This window comes from Prionailurus bengalensis, chromosome C2, assembly GCF_016509475.1.
Source record: "Prionailurus bengalensis isolate Pbe53 chromosome C2, Fcat_Pben_1.1_paternal_pri, whole genome shotgun sequence".
Lineage (NCBI taxonomy): Eukaryota > Metazoa > Chordata > Mammalia > Carnivora > Felidae > Prionailurus > Prionailurus bengalensis.
Genome location: NC_057350.1, coordinates 38,637,318 through 38,660,448, shown reverse-complemented (window position 1 = coordinate 38,660,448; position 23,131 = coordinate 38,637,318). Strand labels below are relative to the sequence as shown.

At 36.4% G+C, this 23,131-nt stretch overlaps 1 protein-coding gene across 3 annotated transcripts in view; it reads right to left on the bottom strand.

Moving 5' to 3' along the window:
- CADM2 (cell adhesion molecule 2) overlaps positions 1–23,131 on the bottom strand; it is a 1,070,151-nt gene that overhangs the window by 389,551 nt on the left and 657,469 nt on the right. The window lies entirely within an intron of this gene.

Genomic DNA, 23,131 nt, shown 5'->3' with positions numbered 1-23,131 from the left:
AATAGTATATTACATGCACCAGTAAAACCTTGGTTTGTGAGCATAATTCATTCAGGAAACATGCTTGTAATCCAAAGTACTTATGTATCAAAGTGAATTTCAAGAACCATTGGCTCACTTGTAATCATGTGACATTCGGCATCACACACTACTCATATTGCAAGACATCATTCGTTTATTAGCTTAAAATTTATTAGAAATGTTTGCTTATCTTGCAGAACACTCACAAAGCAAGTTGCTCGCAACCCTAGGTTTTACTGTATTTATATTTACTGTCTCTGTCTGAAACTAAAACTAAAAATTAACAATGACTATTTTGGTAAAACTTTAAAACAATGACTTTTGGAATGCTTATAAAATCCAAAAGTATTTTATATAGGTTTTGGGATAATCTTCATTTTTTTTATAAAGATACCTAAGATTGTTTTCCTTAAGATTCTCATTTGATCGCCTGACTAGTGGTCCTTTGCTTTTTAGTATGAAATAGTTTATCTAGAATGTCTTTTTCCTTCACACAACTGGGGTTATGAAGAGTGCTAGCCATTTTGTAATGTGAACAACTGTAGTCTCCAGTTAACCAAGATTGGCTCCATTACGCAGAGCCCCCAGTGGATGGAACATCCAGGAACTGGAACATCAGAAAGAGGGATACACCCAAGGCCAACTTGTACATTGAGAATCTGGCCTAACTAAGCATTTTTTAAAAAATTTTAGTTCTCTGTGCCCATAGTTATATTTCAAATTGAAAGCTAAATTTATTTACACTGGAAAGTCCTATGATCTCAATCATCCCCCCCGCAACCAATTTAAAAATCTATAACTAGACAGCATTCCCCAGATCTGTAAGGAACTCATCCCTTGAGCTGATATGTGACCATATCAAAAGGTCACTGGCTGACAGCCTGCACAGCATTGTCACTCAAGATATCATCAAAATATCAAAGAAGAAAGCCCATGTTTCAGGGTTAATTTATTATCAGAGGCAAAGTTATTTCTCCTGAGTTAAGCTATGGAATTGCAAATTAATGATCCCTATGTGGACAACGAATAACCTAAGTTCACGACAATAGTTAAAACTGATGCACGCAACACAATTCGGTACCTTCCCCCAAAGAGCTGAACTCCTAAAGTGTCTTTTAATAACTTTAACCTTCATTCTGAAAGTGATGTTTGCTCAGTAAATGAAAGTTAAAATTGAGCAGTTGTACCTCTTGCTTCCTGTTTTTCTTTAAAGGATTTTGATTATAGTTTGTAATAATCTAAAGACTAGAAGTCACCATTTTAAAGCGAGAAAGAGGGAAAAAAGTGCACCATACATGCTGGTCAGTTTTCCCTTTGGAAATATCTGATCTTATTCTGTGTCAAAGTCTATCTGTCCATGATGTTATTTTTAAACCTTGAAGAAGGAGGAAACTGATTGATCTTAAACGATTTCTAAAAACCTATTTTTCCCCCATACTTTGCCCATTATAAGCCACAGGGATCAACCTGCCTCCTGCTGATAAACTCCATAGTTTGAAAACACTAATCAAACAAGATAGTGAAATGATCAAAGTGTAGTAGTCTGATTCCTCCATTCAGTGGACGCCATATCTGTGAACTGAAGGAGAGCAGGGGATTTCAAATAAAGACTAAAAGAACTCTTTTAAAGCATTTCTTTTGTACTTGAAAATTTGTTCATTTTGAGCTATAAAAAAAACAGGAGAGCTAAAAGCCTAATAAATTCCTTTGATCTGGACATGGCAAGTTCTTAAAGAGAAAGTCTAAAAGGTTGCAGACTGCTGTTCTCTAAAAATTAAAATCCCGCAAACTATCGTCTCTCTCTTCCCACTGTCTCCCCTCCCTCTACTATATATATTCCATCCATTGTAGGAAGAATAGAGACTACTGGAAATGATTAGAGTAAGATCTAAACCTACTAGAACATTTTAACAAGAATACAGGAATCTCTCACTTTTGTAGTCCCAGAGGAAGCACTTCACATCCAGGGTCTCTCCTGCAAACATTCAGATGAGTCACTGGAATCTTTCAGTATGAACAGAGGGAATTGACGAACAGGCATCTAAACTATAAATATTCACTCTTGGCAAGCTGATAATTTAAATTTGAGAAGTGACGAATTCTAAAGTAATATAGTAAGGACAAGATAAATGGGAGCATTCAAGTTCATAAGAAGGCATTTAAAGTCATTTGAAAAAGTTGCAATCCTGTTCTGGCTAAACTAAATATGCCCACAGTTTGATGTGATTCTCACATTATGTTCTAGGTTAAGCCGTTGTTCCTCAAACTATGGTCTACACGTGAGCCTTATCAGTTCCATCTCTGAATTTGTTAGACACACCAAATTTTAGACCCTACCTCAGATTTACTGACTCAAAATCTACATTTTTTCAAGTTTATTGATATCTTTTGAAAGAGAGTGTGCAAGCAGGGGAGGAGAAGAGAGAGAGCGGGAGAGAGAGAATCACAAGCAGGCTCTTCTCTGTCAGCATAAAGCCTGATGCAGGGCTCAATCTCGTGGACTGTGAGATCATGACCTGAGCAGAAATCAAGAGTCAGACACTTAACTGACTGAGCCACCTAGGTGCCCCTCAAAATCTTCACTTTAATAAAATCCTAGGTGATACAATGTACATCAAATTTTGAGAATCACTGCCCTATATCAACCATGCTTTGGCCATGTTATCAAATACCTGTCCCAGGTTTTATTTTTAATACATCCACTGAATTTATTAGTAACTGTTATATTGAAAAAAGATTTTATGGAGAAATTTATCTAGAATTCTGAACTAAAGGAAACCAGAAAATGAAAATTTCCAATAGCATGCATTGCATTCCTGAAATGATTTTTTCCCTTGTATCTTTGTAGATGTGTGTGAGTGTGTGTGTGTGTGTGTGTGTGTGCGCGTGTATGTGTGTGAGTGCATTTCTACATTAGTTTTTGGTTTGCCTTTGCCTATTCCATTAAATCAAGTTCATACCAGAACCCTTGTTGAAAACTTTCCTTGTGAAAAATATATTCATATAAGGGATAAAAAGATGAGTAACATATACTACACATCCTCAAGCTTAGAAGTGTTAGGAGAACACTAGATAAACAATAATTCAAAATAAATATATGGTTGTTTTTGAGGGGGCACCAGGCGTAAATTATATTATTATAAAGAAAGGGAGATAAAAGTACACTAAGCATGTTCTGGTATGCCAGAATACCTTTCTTGAGGAAAGCATCACTTTCACTGAATACAGTTATGATGAGGTTGTCAATTATATTCCCCAGAGATGGGCACAGACCCAGGCAGAGAAATCAGAGACCCATATTTTCCACAATGAATAGGCCATAGTTAGGCAAGTGATTCAAGCAAGATTCATCAGAAACTTTTGAAATGATAAAAGGACCTTCATAGAAATTGATTGTTTTCTCCCCCACTGGAAATTTCAGGAATTGAATGTGTGTATATGCATACATATACATATATATGCAATTTGTATAGAGATATTATAACATGTAATTTTATATATAATTGTACACACATATACAACTTATATGTTGTCATATATGTGTGTATATATATGTATATAGTATTTATATTGTATATATAAAATGAGACTGTAAGAAGCCTATTTGGTTTTCAAAATGGGGTCCCTGGACCAGAAGCAGCAGCATTTACATGGGAATTGTTAGAAATGCAAATTCTTGGGTTCCATCCCAAACCTACTAAGAAAATCAGAAAATGGGGCCCAACATTCTGTGTTTTTTTGTTATTTATGTATGTATTTATGTATGTATGTTGAGAGCGAGAGAGAGTGCGGGGGAAGGGCAGAAGAGAGGCAGAGAGAGAATCCCAAGCAGGTCCACACCATCAGCACAGAGCTGGATCTGGGACTCAAACCCACGAACCAGGAGATCATGACCTGAGCCGAAATCAAGAGTTGGACACTTAACTGAATGAGCTACCCAGCCTTCCTTAGCAGTTTGTGTTTTAATAACATGTTCTGGCAATTCTGATGCATTTCAAAGCTTGAGAATCACTATCTTCAACTAGTTGGGAGTGTGGATCTGGGTTTGAATTCATGACGCTTTTACAAGCTGTGTGATTTTAAGCAAGTCTTTTATAATGGGGAAGCTTCAAATTCTCCATCTTTAACAGAGTTACCATTTAATAGGATTTATGTAGGAACACTATGAAATTGTTCTTACAAAGCATTTAGTGTACTATCTAGAATGAAATGAACACTAACCAGTGATAGTTCTTATTGCAAGCTAACGATTAGATAGAGGTGGCTCAGATTAAGGAATTATTAAAGTGAATTTCTGCATCTCATTTTCAGTGATTAGAAGAATACTTGTGGTTTTAACAAAAGGAGCCAATATGAAATGAGATATTCCAAAATAAATCATAAAAGTTCCTTCACGGGACCTTGGGTGGCTCAGTCCGTTAAACATGTGACTTTGGCTCAGGTCATAATCTCACAGTTCAGTCTCTTTGCTGACAGCTCAGAGCCTGCAGCCTGCCTCGGATTCTGTGTCTCCCTCTTTCTTTCTCTGCCCCTCCCCTGCTCGCTCTCTCTCTCTCTCAAAAATGAATAAATGTTAAAAAAATTTAAAAAATAGTTCCTTCACTACTTTATGATACCTAGTCTGAATCAACTGTGTGTCTTTAGACCAGTTTGTTAATCGATTTAACTCTTAATATTTTTAACACAAAATGCTGTGAATGGATTCAATGATGTCTAAGATTTCTCCAACTCTACATTCCGGTTGCCTTTCAAATATCACCAAAACCATCGATCAATCAATTAGCAATGAGGTTGAATGCACTGTGATCAATGATGCAGAAAATACAAGAATTTTGAAATACATGGCCCTGGAGGCCACAATGAACTTGGAATATGCACATGAAAAATTAACTAACTTTAAAGGCAGTATGTGGTATTTTAAGGGAGTGACAAAATAAACCTGAAGAAGAATGACCAAAGATTATCTGCTATAACTTTAAATTCATGCCCGCTAATTTTGAGTCCTTATTTCTGACCCGGATTTTTATATTTTCCAAGGACATTCATTTTGCACAGCCTAGATGACTCTTCAAGACCTTCTGCTCACTCATCAAACCTCTATCACTTGGTTTACTCTTTCCTAACTGATAACTGTGCTTCCTAATTTTACTGAGCAAAAAAGGAACACTCAGAAGAAAACTCTCACCAACACATCTACTCACTTTTCTGCCCATACATACTTCTTGTCCTTCTGTTAAACTCTTGGAATAAAGTAACTCCATACATCTTTCTAAAGCCTGTGTTTTTCTTATGTAGTAGTTCCCACACCCTCTCATCTACTCAGACATGTCACTCCATACCTGTCACCTTTTACCACTACTTTGCTAGAAATTTCTTCTCTATTGGATATTCCTTATCAGTATACAACCATGATATTATTTCTCCTCTTTTAATAATCCCTCTCTGGGATGCCTGGGTAGCTCATTTAGTTAAGCGTCTAATGTTGGCTCAGGTTGTGATCTCACTGTTCATGGGTTTGAGCCCCACATCAGGCTCTGTGCTGACAGCTCAGAGCCTCAAGCCTGCTTCAGATTTCGTGTCTCCCTCTCACTCCGCACCCCCCCCCTTGCTGGCACTCTTTGTCTCTCTCAAAAATAAAATAAAATAATGTAATAAAATAATAAAATAATAAAATAAACATCAGAAAAAAATATTCCCTCTCTTGACTAGCTTCCCTGCCAACGAACACCCAGTTTTTTTTTATTCTCATTTACTGCAAAACTACTCAAAATAATTGCCTAGTCATCCAATCTTCAATGTATCCACTCCCGTTCTCTTCAGCTGACTCAAATCAGGCTTTTGTCCCAACAAGTCCACTGAGCTGTTCTTGTGAAGATCATCAGTAACTTTCAGAATGCTGAATCTGATGGTCAATTCTCAGTCTGCATCTTACTTAAAAACATGCAACATTTGACACCATTGATTATTCCTTTAAACATTTGAAACACTTTCTTCACTTGGCTCTTGGGATTGGTGACTCCCAATTTTCCTTGTAAATTTACTGGTTGCTCTTTTTGAGTTTTGTTTGCTGCTTTAACCATATCTTGTAACTTCCCTAAAAGTTGTGGTGTTTCAGTACTTTGAGTGGTTCTCTATTGGGAATCACTCCATAGGTGATGCCTATACTCATATATTTAAAAACCATCTATAGGGGCGCCTGGGTGGCTCAGTCGGTTAAGCGTCCGACTTCAGCTCAGGTCATGATCTCACAGTCTGTGAGTTCGAGCCCTGCGTCAGGCTCTGTGCTGACAGCTCAGAGCCTGGAGCCTGCTTCAGATGCTGTGTCTCCCTCTCTCTCTGCCCCTCCTCTGCTCATGCTCTGTCTCTGTCTCAAAAATAAATAAAAACATTAAAAAAATTAAAAAAAAAGAAAACAAGTATCATTAAAAAAATAATAAAAAAAATAAAAACCATCTATATTCTGATCATTTCCCAATTTATGTCTCCCATGAAGACTCATTATCTGAACTTCAGAATTATATATTTGACATTTCCTTTTACATATCTTGTAAATATCCCCAATCTAAATGTCCAAAAATTCCTGATCTTTCCTGATACAAAATTGCTGCTTGTATAATTTTCTTTCTCAAAAGTCAACAATCACCATCTTCCTGTTGCTTATGCAACCAAGCCATCAATGGATACTGTATGTTCCACCTGCAAAATATACCTGGATTAATTCCACTTCTTACCCTGCCATGTCTACTGCCTCTGTCTAGGTCATTATCACCTTTTTTTCTGCTTATTTCAGCAGGCTTTTCATTGGTTTCCCTACCTCCAACCTTGCCCAAGACAGTCTACTCATACCAGCTAGGGAGAAGATCACATCACTACTGTGTTCAAACTGTTTGCATGGCTCCCACCTCACTCACAGTAAAATACAACAATCTGGTTAATGACCTCTAATATCCAGATTCCTTGCTACTCAAAGTGTATTCCTCAGACCAGCAACATTGCATTGCTGGGCATGTAGAATCTCAGGCACCATCTTGGACTTTCTGAATTTAAGTCTGCATTTAAAAAAATCCCCAGGTAGGGGCGCCTGGGTGGCTCAGTCAGTTAAGTGGCAGACTTTGGTTCAGGTCATGATTTTGCAGTCCGTGAGTTCAGCCCCGCCTCGGGCTCTGTGCTGATAGCTCGCAGCCTGGAGCCAGCTTCAGTTTCTGGGTCTCCCTCTCTCTCTCTGCCCCTCCCCCATTCGCACTCTGTCTCTCTCTGCCTTTCAAAAATGAATAAATGTTAAAAAAATTAAAATAAAACAAAATAAAAATAAAAAAATCCCCAGGCTATTCAAATGTACATTGACATGTGAGAAAATTGTTATAAATAAGGTTCCACTTCTTTCCTCTCTGACTTCATTTTCTATCACTTTAGCCCATCACTCACTCTGTTCTGGTCACAGTAATCTCTTTGATATTAGGACCTCTGTGTTTGTTATGTGACATAGAGCGGAGACTTTCAGCCCAGAAGTCACTGAAGAATCCAGATCCTGACAACCACCACCATTCTAGAATTTAGAAGCATATCCGTTACTACTTGAGCCCAGAGATGACTGTGCCTGTCCCCGAATGCTAAATTCAGCTTTGCAAGCTACTCTTGAGTCAGAGGACTCAGCTAAACTGAGCCTGAAATAAATAAACTATTAGATAATAAATTTGTGTTGTTTAAAGCCACCAAGTTGTTGGGCACTTTGTTATGGTAAGTGATGAAGATGTCACATGGTGGTTCTTGCTTCTAAAAAATGTGTGACCTAACCAATTTATATGCTTTTTTAAAGAATTGTTATTTTTATTTGTTTATTTGTTTATTTTTTATTATTAAGACCATGGTAAGGGTATAAAGGAAACATTTACCAAATCTCTTGCCTCTCAAGGCATTTACTCTTTGACTAGGTAAATAAGAGTAATATCTTAAATAGATTTATTTAAGTCAAAAGACTAATATAGCCAACTTCTAAGATTGTGTAATGCAAGCTGTAAGTGTGGCAAGAGTTTAGGAGAATAAAATTAATGAGGTTTGAGAAATCTATCATGGTTTGGTATGGATAGGCTTATGTGGAAATGTATATAATTGCTAAACATGACAAAGCAACTCAAAACATTTTATTATAGTCCATTTCATCATTTTCATTATATTTGAAATCACTTTCAATGTCTTTCTTCATCTCTCTTTTTAGTCTTGTTGGAACAATATTTCCCTTTTAAAAGGCATTTCTATTAAGCTTCTCTTTTGTCAAACCCCTTCTTGCTAACAAATTGTGAGTTCATACTGCTCAGAGTATATGCTATACAAGTGAAACAACTGTTTTAAGGACTCTAAGGGAAAACTAAATGGGTAGAGTACAAATACTCACAGATAAAACTAATTTGTAATTTACTTTCTTTCTTATTGTCATAAGTGACCTTTAATATGACCTGCAGGCATTAATAAGCTCAACAATGCAATGAGACATTTATGTCTACCTCAATAGAAAATGTTTCTTGGAGCATCTGGGTGGTTCTGTCAGTTAAGTATTTGACTTTGGCTCAAGTCATGATCTCATGGTTTGTGAGTTCAAGTACCTGCTTCGGGCTCTGTGCTGACAGCTCAGAGCCTGAAGCCTGCTTCAGATTCTGTGTCTTCCTCCTGTGCCCTCCCTCCCTTGCTCATGCTCTGTCTTTCTCTCTCTCTAAAATAAATATTTATTTTTTTTTTAATTTTTTTTTCAACGTTTATTTATTTTTGGGACAGAGAGAGACAGAGCATGAACGGGGGAGGGGCAGAGACAGAGGGAGACACAGAATCGGAAACAGGCTCCAGGCTCTGAGCTGTCAGCACAGAGCCCGACGCGGGGCTCGAACTCACGGACCGCGAGATCGTGACCTGGCTGAAGTCGGACGCTTAACCGACTGCGCCACCCAGGCGCCCCATAAAGTCTGATTCAGCTGATATAATTTGCATTTCAAATGAGTTCCCAGGTGACACTGATGCTGTATGTCCACTCCGTGAGAACCACTGATCTAGAGAAATCGTATCTAACATTTTGGCATTGATCTTTCTAAGTTTTCCTTTTTTAAAATATTTTTTTAATGTTTATTTATCTTTGAGAGACAGACACAGCATGGGCAGGAGAGGGGCAGAGAGAGAGAGGGAGACACAGAATATGAAGCAGGTTCCAGGCTCTGAGCTGTCAGCACAGAGCCCGATGCAGGGCTCGAACTCACGAGCTGTGAGATCATGACCTGAGCCGAAGTCGGACACTCAACCGACTAGCCACCCAGGTGCCCCTCTAAGTTTTCCTTTTAATCCTAAAATACAATTTATGTATACAAACACCTACACATTCACACATAGCCATACACACACATAGAATCAGTATCTTTTGTATATTTTTAAAATCGTTTTGAAACTTTTAAAATTTGGCATCATATGATAACATTACTCCCTCTTATTCTATGTACTTGCTTGTCTTCAAACAACTGTTAAAGGCTGTTCAAAAAATAGATTTTTTTTGTCCACTTGCAACATTTGCCACAGAAATGTTTTTTCCTTCTTCTACCAGTGTAATGGGTATATACAAAGATCTTGACTTATTCTGGAGAAACTTTTAAGAAAATTTCACCCCTTGTACCCTGGAATAGGGAGAGCTGAATGCTCAAAACAACCTTTTCCCATGTACAGGATATTCAGTTACCTGAATGATAATTTTTTTTTAGACCATGACAACTTTCAAGGGAATAAAACAATCATCAGCCGTGAAAAATAACTAACACACAGAGCAGAAAACGACAAGTTCAACTCAATTATACAGAATTAGAACTACGTGGATTACAGAATAGTGAGAATTGTCTCCACAACTAAAGAGATTTCAGAGCAGATGTGACTAAAGAAGCCTGAAAAGACCTTACAGTGATGTCTTTAATCGCTATTGGTTGCTCTCTTGCTCTTCTTTTCATCCTGCCTTCTCCCTAGTCCTCTCCCATACACTCTCTTTCCCATAGGCCTGGTCGTCCTGTTGCATAATGTGACAAGGTTTTCTGGCCACAGCTTACCAGTGCCTGACCAAATGAGAGGTAATCCACAACTGAACTGAGTCATGTGACTTAAGAATTCAAATCATGAGACACAGAACGTGAAAGAGCTTGTAGCTGAATCACACCAATGGCAGCACTCAAGACAGTAGAATCATGGTATCCTTGGTGATCTAAGAGCTGCCCTGGCAAGTCCATGCTAAACCTTTTCTTTAATTCTATGACATCCATAGCCTTATAATAACTCCTGTTACTCTTAAGGGAACGTAATTTTATGATTTTTGAACTAAGGCACCCAAAGGCAGGGGCATCCAGAGCTGTATTATTTTGAGACATAACAATAACTAAGTGTTGGTTGTTTATAGAATATATTTTCTTTATAAGATTTCAAAACATGGAAGTTAAAACTTCCTGGGAAACAGGATGCAAGATAAAAATTCAGAAGAAATGTATATCTTAGCTATATTTTGTGGCTACTTGTTAACTTTTCTGTCCTATAAAATAATTAATTTAGAATGATCATTTAAAGGACTCTACAAAATATTATACTAACCAATGAGCACGTATAATTACTTATTCTTAAACAGAACAAACTCTCAAGAAACAGAAGTGGTCTCAGAAAGATGAATGTTGATATGTCCATTACAGACAAAATGATGCTAATCTCTTCTCTTAGGAGTCAGTAAAGTACTCTAAATCAAATAACACTTTCTGTAATGTACTTACTGTCTAAATTGTTTTTGTTATTGCCTTGAAACACACATCTTTTATTTTAGATGATCTCAATTTCCACAGAGAAAGGACTTATGTTGTGAAAACATAAAACATAAAACAAAACAAAACAAAACAAAAAACAACCCTTCACGTGGCCTGGTTAACTTGTCTTTCTCAATAAAGAGCAGGTGGAATATGTCAAAATCTAAATCATCAAAACTGTAACTTATTTTCTCTTTTTTTTACATGACAATTAATTGTGGGATACGTAGAAAGGTGTGTGGGGGACTTTTATGAGTCTGAATTTATGAGCAAAAACATAGGAACTTCAACTATTTTTGACAGCTTATTGATTTCTATGAATATGACATGGTTTTCAAAAAAAGTAAAATTCAAAAATATGTGAGAATAAAAAGTACTAAAACTTTGGAAGTGTGTGTGTGTGTGTGTGTGAAAATAAGGCATTCAGGTGAAATTTCAGTATTGGAGCAAATTTTCAATGATTATTAGACTTTCCTCAGAGTCAATAATTCAATATTAATCTATAAAAATTTCCTTAATAGTATCCCTACAAAAGTTCCTTTAGTTTTAAACAGAATTCAACATAGTTAACTGTTCCATAAAATGAATTATTTTTAAGTAGCAATGAGTAGCATAAAGAATAGGGATTAATTTTAAAGATTAATTTAATTAGTCTTAAACAAATATTTTATCTACCACACTGAAATCAGAGTTATTATACCACTCTTCCCTACATACTTGGCATTCCATTAAACCTTTCCTGGCTCCCAGATAAAAATGGAAAAAACAAAACAAAACAAAACAAAAAAAACCTCACGAACAAATTAAAACTGCTACATAAATGAAGTAAATACTAATTACAACACTCAGCTGTTCAAAGACAAGAGGACAATTAAAACATCAAAATAGTGTCTACTTAAAGATTATTTTAATAATCGCTATTTATTTGACAGACTAGCATAACCTGTGTACTGCCTAGTGATAACGGTGAGACATTAAATAGGAAAAAATATGTCATATCAATGAAACTAATTGAAAGTGAAGAGATGGAAAATTTTAATTAACTTTGTGAACTGGCTTTGTCTCTGTCAATTACCTAAATCACACAATTGAAACATGGGCAAAAATCTGTATTCAAGTTCAGACAAGAAAACTGTGAAACAAATCCCTGATGGGCAGGAGAAAAATAATTTTAACTCTAAATTAAATCAATAAGTCAATGGAATTAATAGACATACAGAATAAATGAAGGAAAAAATATGTATGGGATGCTGGGGAAATGATAACAGTAGATTGGATTACACCCAGTAAGGACTTATCTGTATAAACCACTAACAGAGTGAGTGGCAACTCAGTTCCTCTCTTTTATTTTTGTAGACCACTGAAATACTGATCATAGTTGAAATGTAATGACTGAAAAGTTATCTACTTGACTTTGTAGTTTTCATATTTTTAAGTGATAGTCATAGAAATGTTTGAATATAATTAGTAATCTAAATATTTACAAAACAAAAATGCATCTCAACAATTTTTTTTTTGCCTCCGTAGTATGTAACAATACAATATACATTAATTTTAAATGGCATTTTCTTAAAATCAGTTGGAAAAAAGCATTGATAAAAACACTCCCTTCACAAAAATATTCTCAAGTTTCCAAAATAGAAGAACTTGAGTGTGTGTTGCACTGATCGGATATGATAAGGGTGGTGCTTCAACTTATCTTAGTATTTTTAAAACCTTCAACTTGATTTCACAGATGTATATATTCAGCAAATTACTGAGATCTACGATGAATGAGACACCATTTTACATTCAAGAAATCATACAATAAAGAATTTTGAGCTGTGGGGAAGACTTTGTGATTATCTGGATGTTGGGAAAAGAGGCTTCATCTACCGGGCTAAAGCCAAATGATATACAATGGCTATGTGGCACAGTTTTGGACAATATTCCAAGCTCTGCATAGGAAACAATACATGATTGATTGATAATCTATCTTTTGTGGGTGCGTGGTGAGGGGGTGGACTTCGGGAGATCTTGTCTTGGACATTTGCCATCCCTGATCTATTCAATCCCCTACGTATTACAGGTAATGACACAAACAGCTAAACAGTTAAATTGGCCAAGATCACAAATTCAACTAATGCTAGAAATGGAGGTTTTGTGATTTCCACAGATGAAACAAATGATGTATTATCACAAATATACCTTATGCCTGGGGCGCCTGGGTGGTGCAGTCGGTTAAGCGTCCGACTTGTCACGATCTCGCGGTCCGTGAGTTTGAGCCCCGTGTCGGGCTCTGGGCTGATGGCTCAGAGCCTGGAGACTGTTTCCGATTCTGTGTCTCCCTCTCTCTCTGCCCCTCCCCCGTTCATGCTCTGTCTCTCTCTGTCCCAAAAATAAATAAACGTTGACAAATATACCTTATGCCTTATATGCCTATGGGAGACTTATAGCATACCTAATGTTTCACCATAAGCCAAAGAGACAGACACTCTGAAGAATTTATTATTGCTATCTTTTTAATAGTGACAAAATAGATTAGATGATTATTAGCAATACATACTGGCAGCTAATATGAAATGCATTGTTATAATAATACTGTACCTCCTAACTTTAAATCTGGCCTGGTCTTCAAGTATAAGTGATAACAGACCACCTCTATGTTGTGCTTTGAGGGGTAACCAGAAAGACTACTGCTCCAAATAACTCTCCTTTTACTGTGTGTTATGGTGCCGAAAAAGCCATTCTTTTCTTTGGGTCTTCAAGAATTTTTATCAGTTTATTTACAGTACTTTTTCTTAAAATGCAAATACACTTGGATAAGAAACTACACTTGGAAAAGTCACCTTTCTTTTATAATTAGCTACTATAGCTATGAGCACGTGATATGATTGTATATAGTTAGGATGAGATAGTAAATGAAAGGGTGGTTTCCTGGAGTTGAGACTGGGAAATGCAACAAATGTGAAGACAAACTACCAAGTTTATGATTTTGTTCTGTTGCAATGGAAGATTTCTTATTTCAAAAAATTACCATGTCAGGAACTTGAAGTCAGGTTTTGCAACTCCTACACCTGATTTGAGCATTGATCTAATTCAGTAACTGCTTCCCAGTACACTAATTAGGTTTTGTGGATTTTCAGAATAATTTTTTTGATGAAAACCACATAGAGGGGCACCTGGGTAGCTCAGTCAGTTAAGTGTTCCACTCGCTCAGGTCATGATCTTGCGGTTTGTGAGTTCAAGCCCCGCGTTGGGCTCAGTGCTGACAGCTCAGAGCCTGGAACCTGCTTCAGATTCTGTGTATCCCTCTCTCTCTGCCCCTCCCCCACTCATGCTCTGTCTCTCTCTGTCTCACAAAAATAAATAAATGCTTAAAAATTAAAAAAAAACATAATACACATGAAAATCCACTGTGGAGTGATTATCTGGCATTTAACAGGGTTGGTACCTCTATTAACAATTGTAAAGCTAAGCACTCATTCAGTATCCTATGAAACAAATAAGATCTGAAGTCAGCTGTTATGGAAACTCATTACAAAGATTGTATTCCAAGGGAGAAGGAAATTCAAAGACTTAAGTATTTAAGTTTGACATTAAATACACTTTTTACCTCAGGTGCTTAGTTCAATGACAGGGAATGTTGCATTAGGTTCTAGTCTGGGTTGGAGCTCCTTCACTGACCAGGGATGTCTGCAAACAGAATGTATTGCACACTGAACCTGATCTAGACACTTCATTTTCCTAACTCATGAAAATAGATCAAGTTGAAACACAATTCTAGAAAAGACTCCAGAGGAAGGACATCTGGGGTCAAGAAAGCTGTTCCATTCTGAGGATTATTTTTCTAACATACTTCATTTTCTTTTTTCCCCAGATGTTCAACTTTTTAAAATAGCTTTTCTTTTGTTTGCTTTTCTTTCTGAATATTTTTAGTTAAAATATCATTGTGTAGTATCATTCTTAAAACAGAAACACTATATCCATAACGTGAAAGTATTCTTTTTCTTTTTACTTTTTGAAAGTTCAACGATTATTTATTATTTTACTTTTATTTCTAAGATGATTTTTTGCAAAGGGAATATTAACAAAGAATAATTTTGGTATAAAAACATTTAAAATGATGCTTAATTCTCTAAGGAGATATATCTTCATGATTACCTGAAAATTCCACAGTGACTGATATAGTCCCATTATAGCCTCTTTACTAACAGGAACCATAGGAATGAATTTATATTTGCTTTTATACAGAAAACAAAGTGAGAAGAAAAACTAGAAGACTTATCTAAATGTACAGTGTTTGCTTCAGAAACCTCATGTCTTTGAAATATTTTCTAGAAAAATGTATTTGTTAGGTGTACATGTTTCTATAATTTTATTACAATATTTCAAAGACATTTGTTTGAAATTAATTTAAAATGCAGCTGCTCTTACAACTGCTTCAACAGTTTTGTCCTATCTCTAAAGTTGATTTATGTTTTAAGTACCTAATTTGAAAGAATCTAAAAATAAGCGATATGGGGGGAAAGTAAAATCCTTAATATCAAATAAGAATTAGATATAATTTTAACGTTCCACAAATCAGAATTTGAAAATAACTAAATATTAAAAAATTATGTCTGAATGTTCCATAAGATACTTTCCAGTGGGGAGGAAGAGAGAGCAATGTGTTTTAAACTGTATTTTGAAAACCCAGAAATAACTTTTAAACAGTTAATATTATGAAGATTCTCCCAAAATAGAATGCTTGAAAAAACTCACGAGGAAGATCCTCATATAATTGTGCTATTATTCCTGGGGAACCAGAGAAAGGTTTTTCTGGATATATAAAGCATCATTTTAAACCTCCTGGCTTTACCTAGGAAGGGATGGATGACTGGACCAGTAAATAGATAGATTATAGGCAATAATGAGCTGCTGATTCAGCAATTGTTAGACCTCAAAGTTACAGAAATACATACCTAGAGTTATAAAAAGTAGGGAGAGTCATTTAGTTTCATTTCGAATTTTGACTAAAAGCTATCATGTTTACTTTTAGGTAACAGGTTGGGGAGGAAAAAAAAAAGTTTGATATCTGTGATGAAAAACCCATTCCTTGTGGTTAGTTCTAGAAGGATTAAGGTAGATCTGATTATTCCCTCCAGAGGTACAGGAGATACTTTAGACTCTGACTCCTGCTGGTACATCTCCCACTGCCCTGCAGCTGTTGTTGGCAGTGATGGTTACTGGACAGCAAGATCTTCTGTCTCTTGCATCATTTCCCTGTTCCAAAAGGTGTTTTATACAGAAACACTGATCATTTGTTGTTATGGACTGAAATGTGTCCTCCCAAATTCACATATTGAGGGCTTAGCTCCCAAAGTGACAATACTTGGATATAGGGTATAAAGGAGAGGTAACAAGGGTTAAAAGAGATCTTATGGGTGGGGCCCTAATCCAATCGGACTTGTGTCCTATTGGAGGAAGAGACATCAGAGTTTCTCCTGCCAACACTTCATGCAGGGAAGAAAGGCTATTTGAGGAGGCAGAAAAAGGCAGCCATCTACAAGCCAAGAAGAGAGTCCATACCAGACCCCAAACTTACTGGCACCTTGATCTTGGACCACTAAATTCCAGAATCGTGAGAAAATAAAATTCTGTTATTTTGAATAACAGTGGTATACTGTTTTCCTATTTCTACATCTTAAGTATCCAATAATTTAATGCAAGCCTTGGCACATCTTTTAAGTCTTTTATATCTAAAGATTGAAGAAAAAAAATCCTGGATAGATTTGACTTCTTAATTAGTAAAAAATGGCTTTACACATAATAAAAATGGTCTCTGGGGTGCCTGGGTGGCACAGTCAGTTAGTTAAGTGTCCGACTCCTGATTTTAGCTCAGGTCAAGATCTCACAGTTGGTGAGTTCAAGCCCTGCCTTGGGCTCTTTGTTGACAATGCAGAGCCTATTTGGGATACTCTCTCTCTCTCTACCCCTCCCCTGCTCGTACTCTCTCTTCCTCTCTCTCAAAACAAATAAATAAACTTTAAAAAATGATCATTAAGAGGTTAAATTGTATTTAACTTACTGTATTATATGTAACAATTAGGACAAAGGTTTATTCTCAGAAAGGAAGGAAAAGGAAAATACTAATGCATAATGCTTTAGTGTTACAAAGGAACAAAAAAGTATTGTGAGGTTTAGAAAGTACTTAAAGTAGTGAGCTCCTCTCCTGCCTCAACATAGTAGACTCTACTGTATCTGAAGTACAGACAACTCCCCTCCCCCATTATTTAAACTGCATAAACTATAATTTTAGTAAATCAAGCAAAGAGCTAATCAAGTTTTGATTTGCTAATTACTTCTCAATTTGATTAGAGCTGGCAGCTAATCATCTCTGGATATTTAAAGTCAATCTTTCACTCACATTTGCAAATCAGACTTCAGTGTAAAACAAAATTGGGAATATAGCATAAAAGTTCTTTGTGTTACAACAAATCATTAATTTCTACTTGTTGCTACAATTTTAACAATAAAGAAAAATTTTCTAGGATGCTTCAACAAGTTGAATTATGCATGCAGTGTACCATCCCTAGCTGGAGAATAAAAAGAAGCCAGTTTTATACAGTTTTGAGAAGCAGCCCACGTTGAGCCAAGAAAGCGTACATGCTACATTAAACAAGCACAATATAATTCAAAAATCACAATTTTGTCTTTATGGTCAACAGCAGTTTGCAGAAGAATTATCTGCCAGGAAATTGAACCATGAAGAATTGATATTATAATTGTTTTTCCAATTAAAACCAATATTTTAAAACATATTTAAGAATTATTAATACCTAAGACAATATCGTCTTGAAAAATATGCCACGGTAGGAAAAAGAATGTCGTTTAAGTTCAACAAGGGAAAACATTATGATAAAACACCACAGAAGAGAAAATGAGGCAAATAAGTTGGTTGGAATTTCAGGGGAAAATGTCTTTCCCAGTCATTTCTCAAATACTATATTTAAATTGTACCCTGTGACAAAGTTTCTTCTATCTTTGTCACTTTCTGCTCCTATCACAATTAAACAACTTGAAAATTGCTTGACTGTACTCCACTGAATAATGAATCACCTTTCTAGGAGGTATTTCATTATTACTATTGCTTCATTAATAACATTTCCAAGCAGTATCTTCACAAGTAAAGTTATATGAAACTTTGGACAATTATCTTGTAAAGTTAGGTTATCTGAGCAAGTCATAGGCACTTTAATTTTTTCCTAAAACTTTTACCATAATTTAAATATTTTAATTACTTTACCATATTTATTTAAAATCAATGAAAAATGACATGACTGTTTTTTCTTAATATCCTTTTAAATGTTCTATTCTACCTCCTTGCTATGAGGTTGATATTTTATTAACTTCCATTTTCAGTATTTTTATTTTATTTTTTCCCTTATGTAATACTTTAACATTTTATCTGCTAATTTGCTAGTAACTCATAGATTTACAGCTCAAATAATACCTTTATTGTGTCCAAATTTGGGCCTTATTCCATATTCTATCTTGGATGAATTCCCTAAAGACCACCCAATTTAACCAGAAATTAGAGTGTAATATTAGACAATGCTTTGCATCAAAGTAAAAGGAGACATTCTCCATACAACTCAGCAAAGCAAACACTAACATTCTTCCATTAATCTTTGCCATATGTATGAATGAGAGGGTTTTATTTTTATGTATCCATTTCCATCAGAGCTCTGTGAAGTGGATTTCAAATTTTTCTTTTGAAGGTCGAAGAGGTGGAGAGCTCCAGAACTGTACCCAGAATACATACCTCATTTATACTTACACCTATACTCCAGCCACCAAAAGTAATATTCCTGCCACTCAAAGGTTTAAAGAAGATCTTCTTTAAAATACTAGGTACCAGGGGCGCCTGGGTGGTGCAGTCGGTTAAGCGTCCGACTTCAGCCAGGTCACGATCTCGCGGTCCGTGAGTTCGAGCCCCGCTTCAGGCTCTGGGCTGATGGCTCAGAGCCTGGAGCCTGTTTCGGATTCTGTGTCTCCCTCTCTCTCTGCCCCTCCCCCGTTCATGCTCTGTCTCTCTCTGTCCCAAAAATAAATAAACGTTGAAAAAAAAAATTTAAAATACTAGGTATCATTCTGCTAGATTATAACTCCAGATTTTTTCCCTCCTCTCTTAACAATAGAATTAAAAAAAAAAAATTTAAGATGAAGACTGTGGGCTGCTTCAACCTCATTTTAGTCTTAGAAAATGCCCAGCTCTAATTATTCTTTCTTTCACATGAAAACCATGTTATTAGGAAATTTATTCTGGAAGCCAACCTATTATGAAATTTTCTCAATGTAGTTCTATGTGTTTTTTGATGCTACAGATGAGAGCACTGTGTAGAAAAGAGAATTTTATATAATGGATGGTTAACTGAACTGAAAAAAACATAGCACTTCCTAATACTAATTTTTTTTTTTGCTGTTTGTTTGTTTTTTTTGTTTTTTTTTTTTTTTTTTTTTAAGTGAAGCAGCAGCAACAGCCAAGGCTAGAAGTTAAATTGCCTTAATGCAATACATTGAAACAATAACATCTTCATGACATTTAATGCTGTGGTGGAGGCTCTAATTTAAATTCCAGCATGTTGTAAGTTATAAAGCTAGGTTTTAGGAGCCTAATTCATTATTGGGGCTCTGAGTGCAGGCTAATAATGTCACCTCCTTGGTTGGACTCTTCAATGATAATGGAGTTGAGTTTGGAATGCAAGCATAATAAGGTATAGATTTTAACTGTTTTTTTTTTTTGGCCAATGTTCTTTTACCTAACTTGTGTAACCTCCAGTGACACCTTGCTATCTTCTGGAAAAATTGGAGATTTTTTTTTTTAAAGAGAAAACTATTTTATTTATTTATTTTGACAGAGAGAGAGAGAGCAGGGGAATGGCAGAGAGAGAGGGAGAGAGAATCCCAGGCAGGTTCCCTATTGCCCATGTCAGGCCCAACTTGGGGCTCACACTCACGAACACGAGACAAGCCAAAATCACAAGCTGATTGAGCCACCCAGGTCTGGCAAACCACCAGATTTTTTAGCATAATGTCTAAGCCCCTTCATAATCCGGCCCCAATATGCTTTCCCAGCCCACCAGTTCTATGCTCCAGAACACATCAAATCTCTTGTTCTGTAAAAATATCATGCTCTTGGGTCACCTAGGTGGGTCAGTGAGTTAAGCAACAACTTTGCAGGTCATAATCTCACAGTTTGTGAGTTCGAGCCCTGAGTCTGGCTCTGTGCTGACAGCTCAGAGCCTAGAGCCTGCTTCAGATTCTGTGTTTCTTTCTCTTTGTGTCCCTCCCCCTCTCATGCTCTCTTTCTCTCTCTCTCTCAAAAATAAATAAACATTAAATTTAAAAAAAATCTTGCTCTCTTATAACTTGTAGCCTCCATACCAATACATAGAATACTGACCCCTCCTCTTTAGCACCGGCAAATAGCTGACTATAAGTTAACTATCACCTAAATGTCACTTCTTCTATATAAAAATTGTCAAATCTTTCATAATATAACCTCTAACAATCTTCAGAGAAACACTCTTTGGGTTTTGAAACTTATACAAGGTTTGTGAGCCTGTGGTCACTTCATAAAGCAAATGTTGTTGTGCTTTGCTCATTCGTTCAACAAAAATTTGAGAAATTGTGATTGGCAGGGTATTCCATTTGTTAAAATGTTTTTAACATTTATTCATTTTTTTTGAGAGACAGAGACAGAGTGCAGGGGAGGGGCAGAGAGAGAGGGAGACAGGAATCTGAAGCAGGCTCCAGGCTCTGAGCTGTCAGCATAGAGGCTGACATGGGGCTTGAACCCATGAACTGGGAGATCATGACCTGAGCCAAAGTCGGCCCTTAACTGACTGAGCCACCCAGGTGCCCCGGTAGGGTATTCTATTTAGTAGTGCAAAAGAATGTACAATGCAATGGAGGGAAAATAGAGAAACAGCTGACGACAACACCTAGTGATAAGTTCTATAGTAGTGAAATGCACAGGGTATCATGGAAGTGCATAGCAGACAAATGACCAAAGAGTAACATGAAAGACATGGAGGAAGGAGGTCCTTTCAGGGCAGGTAACACATTGTCTGGCACTTAGTAGGTGTTCATTGGATATGCTTGGAATTAATTAGTGAATAAACTAATAGATAAGAGTTAATTGCCATTTCTATTGTATGTCGAATTTCTTTCTTTTTCAAGATTTTGGACTATAAAGACATTTGGAGGTCAAGCAGAAAAATCACCTTTTCAATATTTTATATTTCTTTTCATTTCACTTATTCTTGTCTTGTTTTGAATTACTATGGTCATTAAACATTTTATACCAGGATTCAGGACTAGATCTAATAGGACACTTTACCTTCTTTCAGATAATGAATTATTTATTAGGGTAAGCCTCAGTCAAAATGAGTAGGAAAAAAAATTATCTGATGCCCTCTGCTTCTACCTTAAATCCTTCATCTCAATGGATGGCATCTTTTCTCTCTATTTGCTTTCAGATCAAAATCCTCTTTCAAATTACATCAGAAAAAAAAATTGTTCACTCTAAATTATCATTAAAATAGTATCAACGTATTTATCTGTTCAATAAGAAACCAAATTGGAAGGCAAATTATAGACCTATTTGCCAGTTTCTAGAAAACACAAGAATAAAGCAACGTGTTAAATGATGACATGAAGGAACTAAGACAAATCCAGGATGTGGAACATTCTATAAGATGACTGGATTTGATATGTAAAAAAGTCAAGGCATGTGGTTAAAAAAAAAAAAAAGTTTCACAAAGTCAATGCCAATAACTTTCCCTGTTTCTACTGAAGATTGCTCCTGAATCATTGGCCTGGTTTAACATATGAGAGGACACACAAAAGTCCAGCATACAATGCAATGTTTCGTTAAGGGTGAATAATAACTCTGTTTAAAAATTTTTGATGATTGTCAACTATTTTAACACATCTCTACTTTTGAATGCTTCAAGGATATCCACCCTGTAGTCTTCTATGATATTGTAACAGACTTCAAAGTGAAAAAGTAACAGAAATTGATTTATAAAATGCTTGATGTTCCATAACTTTTTAGCAAACTCTGAATTTGTTTTCACAACCATAAGTTTATAATAGTTTTTAGGGATATCTTTTTGGCTCAGAGGTTATGCCTCTGGCTCTGGATATCCACTCAGGTCATGATCTCCTTGTGGGTGAGAATGAGCTCTACGATGAATTCTGTGCTGACGTCACAGAACCTGCTTGGGATTCTCTTTCTCCCTCTTTCTCTGCCCCTCACCTACTCGTGCCTGTGTACACTCTCTCTTTCTCAAAATAAATAAATAAAATTTTTTTTAAATAAACATTTTTCAAAATTAGTGTTTTCATGTTCTTTGGGTAAATACATAGTGGTGTGATTTTTTTAATCCTGGGCATAATTTATTTTTTGACATAGGCATAAATTAGAATCTGGCGATAAAAAAGTAAGAACCAGTAGTGCAGCATTTGTGACAGGAAAGCACAAAGTGAAACTTGGTTGTCTGGGGGACAGGGGCTGGTGCTGGGGTCGGTGTCAAAGGACCACAAGTGGCTTGGGGCCTCACCTTCATCCCAACTCCATCCCCTAGGAATCCATCTTGGGCTCAGCCCTATTCCTAAGGCATGTGCTTGAACAGCATATCCTCTTGGCAGCTGGGTTACAAGGAACTGAAATCACCCAGTGTCCCACAGAATGGGCTAGGAATCAAGCCCAAAGCTTTTCAGTTAAAAAACAGTACTTGAAAAATATGTACATAATACAGCAGGGCCTGCTGGGCCTAAATGCCTCCTCTTCCTCCTGGCCACCAACTGTGACTACTCCCCTCTCCCCCCCAGAGAAAATGAGTCAGAAAAGAAACAATCTGAGCAAGAGCTGAAAGAGTCGGGGGGTTGGGGGGGGGGGTGGAGGAGCTGCTTCAGTTTGCATTCCCCCACCAACAGTGCAAGAAGTTTCTTTTTCTCCACATCTTTGCCAACACTAGTTGTTTCTTGTTTGCTTGTTTGCTTGTTTATGATTTTAGCCATTCTGACAGGTATGAGGTAATGTCTCATTGTGGTTTTGATTTGCATTCCCCTAATGATGAGAGATCTTGAGCCTGTGTTTCATGGCCATCTGTATGTCTTCTTTAGAGAAATGTCTGTTCATGTCTTCTGCCCATTTTTTAATTGGCTATTTGTTTCTTGGGTGTTGAGTTGTATCAGTTCTTTATAAATTTTGAATACTAATTCTTTATCAGATGTACCATTTGCAAACATCTTCTCTTATTCAGTAGATTGTC